Source organism: Ictidomys tridecemlineatus, chromosome 3 (genome assembly GCF_052094955.1).
Source record: "Ictidomys tridecemlineatus isolate mIctTri1 chromosome 3, mIctTri1.hap1, whole genome shotgun sequence".
NCBI lineage: Eukaryota > Metazoa > Chordata > Mammalia > Rodentia > Sciuridae > Ictidomys > Ictidomys tridecemlineatus.
This window is the reverse complement of record NC_135479.1, coordinates 32,773,530-32,789,410: the sequence shown is the minus strand read 5'-3', so window position 1 is coordinate 32,789,410 and position 15,881 is coordinate 32,773,530. Positions and strand designations below refer to the sequence as shown.

Genomic DNA, 15,881 nt, shown 5'->3' with positions numbered 1-15,881 from the left:
TCAATTTTGCAATTTGGTGTTGCTCTTTTTTTAGTTGTAGATGGACATAATACTAGTTTGTTTGTTTGTTTGTTGTTTTTATGTGGTGCTGGGGATCAAACCCAGTGCCTCACATGTATTAGGTAAGCATCTACTACTGAGCCACAACCCCAGCCCTAGCTGGCATTAGTCTTATTGAAGATAACAATAATGTTGCATTTATTTTCCTCCATTTTTCTTTCTGGTGATTTCTGAGAAAAGCAGACCATGTCATTGTTACCTGTAATATTGAAAAACATGTACTGAGGCACTCCCGCCGCCCACTTCCCGTTTTTTAAACTGGATTTTTATGGATTTAACTGCCTTTAAAAAAAAAAAAAACTTTATTTTTATTTATTTTTTATTTTTATGTAGTGTTGAGGACCGAACCATGCGCCTGGCATGTGCTAGGCTAGCGGTCTACAGCTGAGCCACAGCCCCAGCTTTAACTGCCTTTTATAGAGACAATGATAATTACTCTTTTTTTCCTCTCTTCCCTGGACTAGGGATTGGCCCCAGAGGTGCCTTGCCACTGAGCCACACCCACAATCCACTTTTAAATTTTTTGTTTTTTATTTTGAGACAGGGTCTTGCTAAATTATTGAGGCTGACCTCAAATACATGATCCTCCCCAATTGCTGGGATTACAGGCATGTGCTACCATGCCTGGGATAATTACCCTGATAATACAAAGACATGTGCATTTTGATTCTTGAGTATAGAAAATAAGTAAAAATGATACTTTGTTAACGGAGTGCATATTCAGTGAATTGAATCAAATACATTCAACTATGAAGCATAGGGAAAGGAGTAACTCAGGAAGAAAAACTGATATGTGAGGGGTTAATAATGCCAAACAAATTCCATGCTATTTAATTTATGCTATGACCTTGTAGTAGTCATTTTGTTCTCAGATTCTTCTCTGTAAACCTAGAAACCTTTAATTCCTGTTCATGTGTTTTGGATGGGATTTAGAGATCTTAAGTATAAATAACTGAGAAATATTGAGAACTAATATCAAATCAATCAAAATTTATGAAGAATTTATAATTACCTTCCATTTTCCTTCTTGCCCTCTATAAATTATTCAAATAAGGCTAAGGAAGGCTAAATCCAGGCAAAGTCTATAGAAGATTGTAGATTACTGCTTTTTAGTCTGTACATGTGCACAAAACCAATTGCATTCACCATAATTTAAATAAATCACTGCAAAGGAAGTGTGATTTATTTGCCTATCTTTTTTTTTTAAAGATAGAGTGAAAGAGGAGAGAGAGAGAATTTTTAATATTTATTTTTTTTTTTAGTTCTCGGCAGACTGGTATGTGGTGCTGAGGATCGAACCCAGGCCGCACCCATTCCAGGCGAGCGCGCTACTGCTTGAGCCACATCCCCAGCCTTATTTTTCTATCTTATTCACACAGGGCTTATGGTCTTTCTCTCTCTCTCTGTCTCTCTCTCTCTCTCTCTTTTTGATGGGGGGAGGGCCCAGGAATTAAATCAAGGTGTACTTGGGTACATCCCCACTCCTTTTAATTTTTTGTTTTGAGACAAGGTCTTGCTGAATTGCTGAGACTGGCCTCATATTTTTTTTTTTTTTAAAGAGAGAGGAGAGAGGAGAGAGAGAGAGAGAGAGAGAGAGAGAGAGAGAGAGAGAGAGAGAGAGAGAAAGAGAGAGGGGGGGAGAGAGAGAGAGAGAGAATGTTTAATATTTATTTATTTTTTAGTTCTCGGCGGACACAACATCTTTGTTGGTTTGTGGTGCTGAGGATGGAACCCAGGCCGCACGCATGCCAGGTGAGCGGGCTACCGCTTGAGCCACATCCCCAGCCCTGGCCTCAAATTTAAGATCCTCCTGCCTCAGTCTCCCAAATTGTTGGGATTATAAGTGTGCATACTGCACCTGGCTACAATTGGTTTTTTAAATACCTGATTGTTATAAATTATAATAGAACCTCAAGTAAATTTGCAGAACAGAGGTAGGAGGAAGAATTTCTGATACAGAAAATAATGACAGCTGGACCTGATGGCACATACTTGTAATCCTAGCAATTCAAGATGCTGAGGCAGGGGCTGGGATGTAGCTCAGTGGCAAAGCGTCTGCCTTGCATTCGCAAAGCCCTGGGTTCGACCCCCAGTTCCAAAAAAGACAAAAAAAAAAAAAAAAAGAACCCCACCAAGATGCTGAGGCAGGAGGATCACAGGTTCAAGGTCAGCCTCAGCAACCTACTGAGGCCCTAAGCAACTTAACAAAACCCTGTCTCAAAATAAAAAATAAAGAGGGCTGGGGATGTAGCTCAGTGGTAAAGTGCTCTTGGGTTCAACACCCAGTCCAAAAAGAAAGAAAAAGAATGATAATTTATCCCACTTTTAAGATTTCCTAAAGCAAACACAATTTTAAATGATGAATTAATATTAAACAAACTAATTTCCCAATGATATATATAATGTTAACATAACAAAAAGATGTAACATAAAGAAACCAACTAGTGATTCATGTTAATTGTATCATCATGTTTGGTGGAACTTACATTCCACCAAAAACATAATAAATAAGTGACTTTCAGAAGTTATTTTGCTTTTCTTCAAAAGCTTACTTTGCTTCTTGCTTCTCTTCATGGAGTAAATAAGGAAGGAACTGCTTTTGAGGGTATCAAATGCAGTTTCCCCCTTCTCAGTACTCTATCATGAAAATATTCAAATGTACAGAAAAGTTAAAATAACTTTACAGTGAATATTCATATATCCATCACAGATTCTGTCATTAATACTTTGCTATACGTCTATCCATTAATCTATCAATACATCTTATTTTCCACACATGTTAAAGCAACTTACTGATGTCAGTATACTTTCTCCAAAGTACATAGTATGTATATCACTAACTAGAATTCAGTATTTGTTTACAAATATTAGTAAAATTTATGCATATAAAAATATACAGCTCTCATATGTACACTTACCATTTTTTTACATTCACCAAATTTTGATAAATGCATATACCTATGAAATTCAAAGATACTCTACCAAGATACATGATATGATTATTCTACAGCATTCCCCAAACTCATTTCCACTCAATCCTCTCTACCAGTCTCCCACTTTTCTCATTTTTTCCACCATTGGTTAGTTGTGTCTCTTTCTGAACTTTTATATGAATAAATTCATATAGGGCTAGGTATGTAGCTCAGCAGTAGAGCACTTGCCTAGCATGCATGAGGCCTTGGGTTTGACACCCATTACCACATTCATACATACATACATAGACTTTTATAACAAGCATTCTTATCATTAATAGTTCATTTTTTTTTCATTGCTTAATAGTTTTCCATTTCATTAATATATTACAGTTTATTCTCCTGTGGGACCTGTGGGCTGTATTCAGTTTTTTGCTATGATGAATAAAGTTGCTATAAACATTCCTGTATGATTCATTTTTGTAGAAATGTTTTCATTTCTTTGGGTAAACATCTAGAAGTGGAATTGCTGAGTCACAGAGTAGGTGTATATTTCATTTTATAAGAAATTGCCAGAGAGGCTGAGGCAGGAGGATTGCAAATTCGAAGTTAACTTCAACAACTTAGCAAGTAACTTGGGGAGACCCCGTCTCTAAATAAAAAATAAAAAAAGGACTGGGGATATGGCTCGATGGTTAAGTGCCCCTGGGTTTGATCCCCATGAAGGAAGGAAGGAAGGAAGGAAGGAAGGGAAGGAGGGAGAGAGGGAGAGAGGGAGAAGGGAGGAAGGCAGGGGAGGGAAAGCAGAGAAAAGAAAAGAAAAAGAAAGAAACTGCCAGACCCTTTTCCAAATTGACTGTACCATTTGTATATGCTTGAGAATACTGGTTGTTCCACATATTCACCAGTATTTGGTATTGTTGGTCATTTTTAGTTTTAGCAATTCTGGTGAGTGTGATCTTAATTTGATCGTTTTAAGAAATGAGAGAACTGGTAGTAAGTCAATGGTAGAGTCCTTGCCTAGCATGCATGAAATCCTAGATTTAATCCCTAGGGGCTAGAGGGCAGACACACAAAAACAAAAATCAAATAGTCCTGATAATAGTATAAGAATGCTTCTACTCTGAATAGTAAATTTTTCCATAGGGAGAAGGTTTCTTGTTTTTGGTATTATCTGCCAGACAAATCAATTCTACTTTAAAAATAAAACACACTTTTAAGCAACAATCTTTTTTTTCCTGTGTTTTATGGACATGGTCATATAAATTTGATATTTCTAGAAGGTAGAAAATAAATATCACACACTAATAATAATAAACAATACCCTAATAATATGAAGTTTAAAGCAGAAATATTCATGTATATTTGTTTGTTTGTTTTAGTACTTGGGATTAAACTCAGGAGCACTTTACCACTGAGCTTACCTACCCCCCTGCCCCCCTTTTTATTTTTTTGTTTGGAGACAGTATCTCACTAAATTGCTGGGGCTGGCCTTGAATTTGCAATCCTCCTGCCTCAGCCTGTGAGTTGCTAGATTTAAAGGTATGCATCTTATGCCCAGCTTATGCTAAAACGGTGGAAGATAGAATAGATGATAACAAAAGAAATTCAGGTAGTCATATTTGGGGAAAATCTGATATTAAGAAAAATGTTAGCTAATTGTACTTACCAACAGCAACATACATCAACAAAGACTCCAGACATAATAGAAACTAAAAAATGTGTACACCTAAAATTGTTCCACCAAAAGATATACTGTTTTCATCAGTGTAGTCTTACTCTCATACTTAATATGAACTTCCTATGAAAAGAATGGCCCTTAAATTTTTTTTTCATATACACATGGGCTAGATTTTTCAAGAAAGTTATATTCATGGTAAGACAATAGAAAAGGCCCCAAATCACCTTCAGGAATTTCAACTTTTATTTACTTAGCACAGCAAACACTACCATACTAGCTTAAAAATAAAAACTTAGGCCCCAGAAAAGTTTTAACTAAAAAATGTATTCCTAGTCAGGCATAATGGCACATACCTGTAATTGTAGTGACTCAGGAGACTAAGGCAGGAGATCCCAAGTTTAAGGCCAGCAACTAAGTGAGACCCTATCTCAAAATTAAAAAAAAAAAAAATTAAAAAGTGTTGGAGATGCAGCACAGTGGTAAAGTGCCCTTGGGTTCAATCCACATACCAAAAAAAAAGGAAAGAAAAAAGAATATATTACTCTATTATAGTTGAATTGTATCCCCTCAAAAATTTTAAATGATGTCCTACATGCTAGTAGCTCAAAATGTCAGAATGTCTTTAAAGAGGTATATAAATTAAAATTAGATCATTGAATATTTGTGTCCCCCCAAAGGTTCTTGTGTAGAGAACTTGGTTCCCAGGCTAGTAGTATTGGAAAATGGTGTGGTCTAAAGGGAGGTCCTTAGGTCATGGGGGAATGCCCTTGAAAGACATTACAGATCTCCTAGCTCTCTCTGCTTCCTGGCTCAAGATGTAACTGCTTGTTCCAACACACTCCCACCATTGACACCTACCATTCACTATTAGGACTTCATCAGAAAATGAGCTGATGAAGTGTCATGCCCTTGAACCTCCAAAACTGTGAGCTAAATAAACCTCTCCTCTTTACATAGTGCACTGCTTCTGTTATTTCACTGTAGTTACACCTCAGAAGAAAACAATTCTATGACAGCTTGATCCAGATTTATAGTTTATACAACTATGAGAAAATAAATATTATTTAAGCCACAAAGTCTATGGTACTTTGTTATAACTGCCCTAACAAACTATATTTTGTTAAATATTGTAAAATAATAAAGGTATAGGTTATTTATACTAAAAATATGGTATTTATCAAAAATTTTTCTTTGTTCCGGACTAATTTCTTTAGCGTCTTGGCCTTCACTCATTTTAATGGCAGTTCTACTAGGAATTTAATATGATGCCAGGTATGATGGCAAATGCCTATAATCTTAGCAACTCTGATAGCCTCAGCAACTTAGTGAAATCCTAAATCAAAATTAAAAAAAAAAAGTAAAGTTTAGGGGGTGTAAACTTGGTAGAGCAACCCTGGGGGTTCACTCAAAAAAAAAAAAAAAAGGAAATCAATGTGAAGGCAACAACTATTCACAATTCTAAAGTACTGACCTAAGACTCAAGCAAACATGTCTTTTAATCATTCATCCATCCATGAAGTATGGAATTACACTACTCTCATCATTCCTGTCCATTATCCTGTCCATTATCTCTGAATCTATGTTCTACACATTGAACTTTTGCTACTAATCAAACTATAAAATGATTTTTCAAAGTATAACCTTGATAAATGAGGTGAGAGACTTCTAAAGATAGATAAACATCACACAATGTTAAACCAAGATTTAAATTAATTTATTTGAGGTGCTGCTGTTATAGTAACAAAGGCACCTGATGTATCTATTTTGGGGAAACTGAGAACAGTGAAGAAACTGCATCAAAAGACAGCATAATTTTTTTTAAAAGATAGCCACAGAAGGTGAAAAGACTGAAAATGCTGTTTCGCTAAGTTTAAAAGTCAGTAATACATTTTCTACAATGTAAAAATGAATATATTTAAAAGAAAAACTATTTATTACAAGTATATATTCTGACAGATCTCAATAAAGTTAATAAAACTAAACTGTGAATTAAAAAGAAACAGTCTCTGAAATTAATATCAGTCAACACATTTTTTAAATCAAGAATTTTGTTTCTCATGTTATTAATAACTTGTTTTAAGTATACATTTATTTCATATGAGCTTATGCAATTTGCCTATAGTTAATTCAATTAGAAAAATGAGATTATTTTAATTAATGCAAACATATTAGATCTGAAGTTGTAGAAACTGTCCTAAAATCTCAAGCTACTCTTCAATTAAATAGAAATGGTAGTTTATCAGAACGTGAACACACATATACAAAATAATCTGGCAGCACCACACAATTAATTGGTGCGATTTCTAAGGGTATTATGTTAAGTATGCTTTTTTATTATAGCCACACATATACAAACACATGTTTTAAATTATCCAAGTAACAAGCATATATTTAAACACCAAAAAATAGAAAACATGGGTTTTGTGTAGAGAACTTGGTTCCCAGGCTAGTAGTATTGGACAATGCACACCTGTAGTCCTAGCAATTTGGGAGTCTGAGGCAGGAGGATCTCCAGTTCCAGGCCAGCCTTGGCAAATTAGCAAGATCCTATCTCAAAATATAAAAGGACTAGGAGCTGGACACGATGGCGCATGCCTATAATCCCAGCAACTTGGGAGGCTGGGGCAGGAGGATCAAGAATTCAAAGCCAACCTCAGCAACATAACAAGGTGCTAGGCAACTCAGCGAGACCCTGTCTCTAAATAAAAAATATAAAAAAGGGCTGGCATGTGGTTCCTCCTGCCTCAGCCTCACCAGCCTCTGGGATTACAGGCCTGTACCACTATTCCTGGCTTCATATACTGTTGATGAGAATGTAAATTAATAAAATAAATAATGAAATTTGATATATCTAATACTTTGTAAATACTCTTATCTTTCAACATTGAAATTTATCCTATTTATATAGTTTATATAATAAAAGTATTCCCAAATATAAATTTAAAGATTTCATTGCAACAACAAAACAGAAATAATATAAATGTCAATAGGGCACTGGTTAAATATAATGGAATACAATTCAGCCACTAAAAATAATAAGGTTAGGAGACTGGGGCTGTAGCTCAGTGGTAGAGCGCTTGCCTTGCATGCATGAGACTCTGGGAGCCATTGTCTCCTAGGTAATTCCTTATATTATGGTCTCTCATCTCTCTTAAATCTATACATACCTTAAACTGATCCAGACTCATTCATATCCCTCCTCCCAACCAACCCTTCCCCTATACTTTCTGAACTCAAGCAAGTCATCAGCCAGTCCCCTATCCTCAGCCTCTTTCGAGCATTTCATTCCATTCACCTCCTTACATTAACGGATCCTTGATTCCCTTGAAGATACCATTTTTCTTGGAGCCCTCTCAGGCAGTGCCAGATCATCTGGTCTTAAGGTAGATCGGGTATCTTCCTCATACCTTGCTGCCACCTACATATTAGTGTCCCACCTGTCTCCCTAAAATTTCTCTAACGTGCTATTGGGCTAACTCATTCACTAGTACAATTAGAGTCTTCAGCAGCTCTCCACACACGTATCCTCATTATTTGAATATTTGAACACCTCCCTTACTATTACTCCCTCTACCACAACTCTTCCCCCCATTCCCACCCCTAGTATTGGGGATTGAACCCAGGGCACTTTACCGCTGAGCTACATCCCCAGCCTTTTTAAATTTTTTGAGACACAGTGTGACTAAGTTACTTAGGATCTTGCTAAATGGCTGAGACTGGCCTCCAACTTGTGATCTTCCTTCCTCTCCTCAGACTCTCAAATCACTGGGGTTACTGGAATATGCTATTGTGCCCAGCACACTACAACTCTTACAAAGTTTTGGTTATTTCAATATCTCCACAGGTGATTCTTCCAACACTCCGACATCTGTTTCTTGACTTCCTCATCTCCAGTGATTTAGTCCTCTACCTCAGTTTAATTACCCAAGCCTATAATCATCTCCTAGACTATATCATTACTAATAACTAAACTACCTTTATAATCTCCATTTGAAGCATTCTACTCCCCTGTCACTAGCTCTTATCTTTCCCAGAATATGGGCTTCAACAATTTTAATGTCACCAGGACCTTTAATTCATTTTTCCTATGATCTTCATTATCTTCCTTTCTTGAACCACCTCTATAATCATTCCCTTGCATAAACTCTCAAATCTCTTTTCCCTTTATCTCTCTGCCAAACTCACCTTGTTAAAGCAACAACAACAACAAAAATAAAACTGGTTAAATCCAACTCTTCTCACTCAACACTTCATAGCTGAATGTCACCAAAATAAAATGCAAGCATAAAGACTTGACTTCCTTTAATTCGTAACTAGTAACTTTGAAAAGGTTTCTCATTATATTGCCCAGGATTATCTTGGACTCCTGGGGGCCAAGGGACATTCCTATCACAGCCTCCTAAATAGCTGAAACTACAAGCATGTGCCACCACACCAAGCTCAATGTAGTTTTTCTTAATTGCCACACTTGCTCTTCCTTCCCTGTTTTCATTTCTATTGAAAATATAGCCAGGAGCTATGGTGCAGCAGCCTGTAATCCCAGTAACCAGGTACCATCCTAGTATAACATCATTATGCCTCACGTGTATTTATGTCATTATCTACTAATTGGTATCCCTATTTCTACCTACTCTTCTCCCTTGCCCACAGTTTTCTGTTCAGAATTAAAGATGCCCTTTAAAAATGTAAATCAACTACAGGGGGCTGCAGTTGTAGCTCAGTGGGAGCACACTTGCCTAGGATGTGTGAGGCACCAGGTTTGATCCTCAGCACCACATAAAAATAAATAAATAAATAAATAAATAAAAGGCATTCTGCCCATCCACAACTAATTTTTTTAAAAATGTAAGTCTGGGCTGGGGATGTGGCTCAAGTGATAGTGCGCTCGCCTGTCATGTGTGCGACTCGGGTTCAATCCTCAGCACCACAAACAAAGATGTTGTGCCTGCTAATAACTAAAAAATAAAAATTAAAATTATCTCTCTCTCTCTACCTCTCTCTCTCTTTAAAAAAATTTAAAAAATAAAAAATGTAAGTCAACTAGAAAATGGAAACACCACCCACATTCTTGGATAGGCAGAATTGATATCTTAAAAACAGCCACATTCCCAAATATGATCTACAGATTTAATGTAATTCCCTTCAAAATACCAATGATAATTATCATCAAAGTAGAAAAAAATATTAAATTTATATGGAAAAACAAAAGATCCAGAATAGCCAAAGCAATTCTGAGAAAAAAAAAAAGAGTAAAGCTGGAGGCAGGCACCTCAATACCCAATTTCAATTGAACTACAGAGATATAGTAACAAAGCAGCATGGTACTGGCTTAAAAACAGACATATTAACCAATGGAATAGAAGACACACACACACACACACACACACACACACACACACACAGTCCTTTAATCCTTGGCAAAGGTGTCATAAACATATGATGGAGAAAAGACATCCTTTTTAACCAATGGTGCTGGGAATACTAGTTATCCATATGTATGAGAATGTATGATTTCCTCTCACCAAGCACAAAAGTCTACTAAAAAATGGATTAATGTCCTAGGAATTAGACTAAAAATTTTACTACTAGAAAAAAAAACATATATGGGTCAACACTCCACCATATAGAGTGGGCATAGACTTTCTCAGTAAGGTTTATTTAAGAGTCTCAGGAAATAAAACCAAGAATTAGGGGGGGGGTTGTGGCTTAACGGTAGAGCGCTCACCTAGTACCTGCGAGGCACTGGGTTCGATCCTCAGCACCACATAAAAATAAATAAAGATATTGGTCCAACTACAACTAAAAAATAAATACTTTTTTTAAAAAACCAAGAATTAATGAAAGGGTTGGCATCAAATAAAAAGCTTCTGCAGAGCAAAGAAAACCAGAGTTTTGGGGAGAGCCTACAGTACGGGGGAAAAAAATCTTTGCCAATTACTCTTCTGATAAACAAATAACCCAGAAGTTGGCCCAGAGCGTTTGCACACGGGCAGCTTCCGGGTAGGATGCCCCTTGAGGTGTTTTGCCAGCTGCGGCACAGATGCTAGAACTGCCCTGCGGAAGAGCACAGATGCACGCTGCTGGCCCCACCGCAGTCAATGACAGTTCGGTGCCAGGCGCTGAGGACGCCACAGAGTACAGCTATTCAGCTGGTGAGAAGGCTTTGCGTCGGGCTCTGCGGGCCTCTGTGGACCGACACCAGAGTTGCCACAACGTCTTCATCTTGGATTCCCCTAACTACATCAAAGCTTCCGCTACGAGCTCTATTGCTTAGCGCAGGAAGCGCGCACACTGCTCTGCCTGATTTATTGCTTAAGGCCAGTTGGTGCGAGGACCTCAGGTGACCGGTGGTGAGAAGAACCGGCCCGAACGTCAATGAGAGTTGGCGGCAGCATGCTGAGGAGGGCGGGAAGTCTGAGGCTGCAGACAACAGAACTCTCCACCAACTGGCTTCCTTAGTAAAAGGGAGAGCAGGGGTGAGGTACCTAGGGAACTGGAGCTGCAGTGATTCCGGAGTCCAAGAAATCTGTGGAGCATGTGTCCAGAGCCTTTTGCCCAAAACGGAGGCTCTAACACTGCTCTTTGATACTCCCAACCCACCCTGAACCGTTAGGATCAACCGTTGTTTACCGTGGTGGGCTTAGAAGAGGCATTACCTCTGGCAGAGATCCAGGCTCCCCCCCCACATGGGTCTACACAATCCCAGCCCCTTGCCTCCAGTAGGCAGCTTTTTACACCAGTTGGATCAAGTCACAAGCCAGGTGTTGGCCAGGCTGATGGAAGCACAGAAGAGCACTGTGCCTGGGAACTTAGTAACAACACTTGCAGGTACTACAGAGCACCTAAGGTTCACTAGGGCCTTGATGGTGGCAGAACTGAGCCGCCTCCGTCACCAGTTTATTTCCTTCGCTAAAATGTATCCTAACAATGAGAACCTGCATCACCTGGCCAATATGTTTATTCAGCATCTGGGTCAGAACTTGCACTAATCAGAGCGGTAGGGGGAATCCATGGCTTCCACTGCACTTTTATTTCCTAAGTCTGCAGAATGAGTTGATGTATTGCTGGAGCTGCTGAATTGGACTGATTTGTCCACACTTTCCTGACTGCCTCTGTGCCAGGCCCTAAGTCTACAATGTAAGTTTGAGACTAGAGAGAATAGGGAACTAGCTTGGAGGATCCTGGCAAATTTCTCCAGAGGAGAGAGCTCAAGTGGACAGGGATTGCTTAGATTGGATTCTACTTAATATATCACACACCATTGATTTTCATCTGAACAGTGGGTGAAGAGATTGAATGGATAAGAATGTTTTTTAAACTGTTGTGAATAGAATCTGAAGATGACACAGTACTGGACTCAGCACCGGCCAGTTTTTCTGAGTACTGTACCTAATTTTTGCTAGTAGTCTTTATCCTGGGACTGAGTTCACTGTTAAACCCACTTAATGGGTAAATAAACTGAGCAGACATTTCTCAAAAGAAGAAATACATATTGCCAACAAATATATGAAGAAAAGTTCAATATCTTTAGCAATCAGGGAAATGCTAATCAAAACTATAGTGTGAGGCTGGGCTTGGTGGCACACACCTGAAATCCCAGCAACTTGGGATACTGAGGCAGGAGGATCTCAAGTTGGAGGCAATTTGTGAAATCATGTCTCAAAAAAAAACCAAAAAAAAAAACCTTGGGGGCTGGGGTTGTGGTTCAGTGGTAGAGCACTTGCCTAGCATGTGTGAAGCACTGGGTTCAAGTCTCAGCACCGTATATAAATAAATAAAATAAAGGTCCATCAACAACTAAAAAAAAAAAAAAAAAGAATTTTTTTAAAAAATTTGTTTTTAAAAACGACCAGGGATGTAGCTTGGTGGTGAATCACCCCTGAGTTCAATCCCCAGTACTGAAAACAAACTAACTACACTGAGACTTCATTTCATTCCAGTTAGAATGGTAAACTTAAGAATAAAAATCAGAACAAATATGGTAAGGATGTGGGGAAAAAGAAGCATTTATGTGCTGTTGCTGGAATTATAAGTTAGTACAGCCACTATGGAAATCAGCATGGTGGTCCCTCAAAAGACAGAGTCACCAAATGATCCAGCTATGCCATTCCTCAGTATTTATCCAAAAGAACTAAAGTCAGCATACTATAGTAATACATGCATAACTATGTTTACAGTAGTGTAATTCACAATAGCCAAGTTATGAAACCAGCCTGGGTGCTCTTCAACGGATGAGTAGCTAGCAAAAATGTGCTATGCATATACAATGGAGTTTAATGCAGCCATGAAGAGGAACAAAATTGTGTCATTTGCAGGTAAATGGATAGAACAGGAGAACATCATGCTAAATGAAATAAGCCAGACTCAGAAAGTCAAGGGTGGTATGTTTTCTCCCATATGTAGAAGATTAAAAAGGGGGGCCCAGGAAACTGGGTTATGGCTCAGTGGTAGAATGCTTGCCTAGCATGTATGAGGCTCTGGGTTTTATCCTCAGCACCATATACAAATAAATAAAATAAAGGTATTTGTGTCCACTTACAACTAAAAAAAAAAGTATTTTAAAAAAGGGGGTGGTTTCAAAAAGAAGAGAGAGCAGTAGAGAATAAGGATGCTGAGGGTGAAAGAGAAGAAGGAAGGAACTTGCATGTGTGAGTGCCTTTTGTCTTGCTTTGCTGCCTCTTCTCCTTTAAAAACTTTACTAGCCTTCAGAGATTTTTGAAAATGGAAATTTTAAAACTTAAATTTCTCCTATCTGCCTTCAAAGAAGCTAGCTTTAATAAAACCTATTTTCCTACCTATTGGACTCTGAATATTTCTGGAGCAGTGAGTGGAACAGCCTAATCTCTTCTACCTACCAAGCAGTACTGATGCCTTCATGTAACAACATCCATCAATTTTTACTCTTCCACCAGGTTTCCTACTTGTTCTTCAATGTCACAGTTCACTCATGATTCTCCTTCTTCTCTTTCACATAATGACTAATCCTACCCATTATTTTCTAAGAGCCATAAACCTTAAGACATTTCTCCCCTTTTAGATTTAAGCCTAAATTAACCTGTTCAGATACTCTGAATCAAATCATTCTGAAAATTAGGATTCTAGATTATAACTCTGTTAGAGAAAAATTTTAGACATCATAAATGTAGTTCATAAAAACAATCCCTTTTCTAAACTTAGATTTGGGGATTCAAGAAGCAAAGACAATGGCTAAATCTATATCTCTTTTTTTCTTTTTAAAGAGAGAGGGGGGAGGGGGAGAGAGAGAGAGAACTTTTGATATTTATTTTTCAGGTTTTGGCAGACACAATATCTTTGTTTGTATGTGGTGCTGAGGATCGAACCTACGCCGCACGCATGCCAGGCGAGCGTGCTACCGCTTGAGCCACATCCCCAGCCCGCCACATCCCCAGCCCTAAATCTGTATCTTTAAATGCATCTGAATAATGGTTCTCATTATTCAGTATTTTCGAAACCTGTATTTTAAAAGTACATACTACAGTCAAAAGCTATTTTAGGGAAAAAAAGGGAAAAAGCTATTTTAGGGAGTTTATGGTAGGTAGAGATCATAAGTTAAACATTAAAAGAATCAGAATTGAGGGGCTGAGGCTGCTGCTCAGTGACAGCACTTGCCTAGCATGTATGGGGCACTGGGTTTGATCCTTACCACCATATAAAAATAAACAAATAAAAAAAAGGCTTCTGTCCATCTACAACTATAAAATTTTTTTTTAGAGAGAGAGAGAGAGAGAGAGAGAGAGAGAGAGAGAGAGAGAGAGAGAGAGAGAGAGAATTTTTCATATTTATTTTTTAGTTCTCGGCGGACACAACATCTTTGTTGGTATGTGGTGCTGAGGATCGAACCCGGGCCGCACGCATGCGAGGCGAGCGCACTACCGCTTGAGCCACATCCCCAGCCCCCAATATAAAAAAAATTTTTAAGAAAGAATCAGAATTGAGACAGTATAGCATTTTATCTAGGCTTATATAAAACAGGATTTTTTTTCTACTTGAGATAAGTTCCAGTAATCTAAGAATTCTCTAAGTGATACAGGAATTCTACTGGTTAAATAGTTCAGTTTTTGGAGGAACTATTTTTAAATAAGCCTTAAATATACACCAAATCTCCAAAACAGTTGGCAGCTTCAGAAAAACTTAATTACCATCTTGTTATTTTAACTATCCAAGGAAACCAATCCAGTAACTACCATGGTACTTATTACCTGCTGTGAGCACAGTCAAGTGGATTCCCCACTGTTGGATTTGAAAAATAAACAAGAAGAAGAAGAAAAGAAATAGGAATGCAGATAGGGAAAGTAATAAAAAATAGCAAGCAGGGACAAAATGAGAATCTCAAGTCTGGCTTTTGATACTGAGAAATAAATTATTTTCAGGAATTCTATGGAAAATATCTAGGAAAATACTTTCATTCATTGTGGTAAAATGAAATTCAAAGTAGGATTGGACAATTTATTGCAATTTTCTGTAAATGCTATTTCATAGGAACCAGAGAAAAAAATTACATTTTGATTGTGAAAAGACTGATGGGATCAGTAAATGAGAAATAACAAATAATGGGTCCTAAAACATTTTTTTATGCAGGAAAAATTACAACAGAACAAAATGTGTATTATCATAATGAGAAGAAGAAATAGATGATAGAAGACACTATAGCAAGATTCACAATCATTTTACTTTCTAGCTATAGCTTTCCTCTGAATTCATCATAAAATTGATCCTGTGATGGTTAGGTTAAATCAAGAATAGTAGCATCAAGCTGCCTGAATCTGATTACAGAGACCTATTATCTATTTCAAAATGGGTTTTGAAAGATATCTCCTTAAAGGAAATGCTGAATTATAACCTTAACCACAGCAACACATCTGGGCATTGCCTTAGGAAAAACTGTCACAGAGTAGAAATAGAAAAAAATAGGAGAATATATGCTATTTTAAAAAGTGCTATAATCCTTTAGCTGGGAAAGCAAACAAATAGATAGCAAACAGCATAACAATTATAATAGTAATAAACTCTAGGCCTCACCAGAAAAAAAAAGTCAACACATTAGGAGGTGTAGTTTTTGATTTCCAATGAAAAAGACAGTTTTTACAATTACTGAAGGAATCTCTGTTAACTAGTTAAGTAGTGGTGTGTAAAAATATATTTGTATGGTAATTGATATTTATGAAGGGTCTTCACAGATGTTATTTCAGTTAGCCTTATCAAATCCT

The 15,881-nt window shown here is 37.5% G+C and overlaps 2 protein-coding genes and 1 pseudogene across 5 annotated transcripts in view; 2 read left to right on the top strand and 1 right to left on the bottom strand.

Moving 5' to 3' along the window:
• The window catches only part of Ppm1e (protein phosphatase, Mg2+/Mn2+ dependent 1E), a 144,686-nt gene that overhangs the window by 34,282 nt on the left and 94,523 nt on the right, over positions 1–15,881 (bottom strand). The window lies entirely within an intron of this gene.
• Trim37 (tripartite motif containing 37) overlaps positions 1–15,881 on the top strand; it is a 203,916-nt gene that overhangs the window by 154,277 nt on the left and 33,758 nt on the right. The gene's annotated exons all lie outside the window — the stretch shown is intronic.
• LOC144375782 (protein KTI12 homolog) lies at positions 10,588–13,218 on the top strand (annotated as a pseudogene).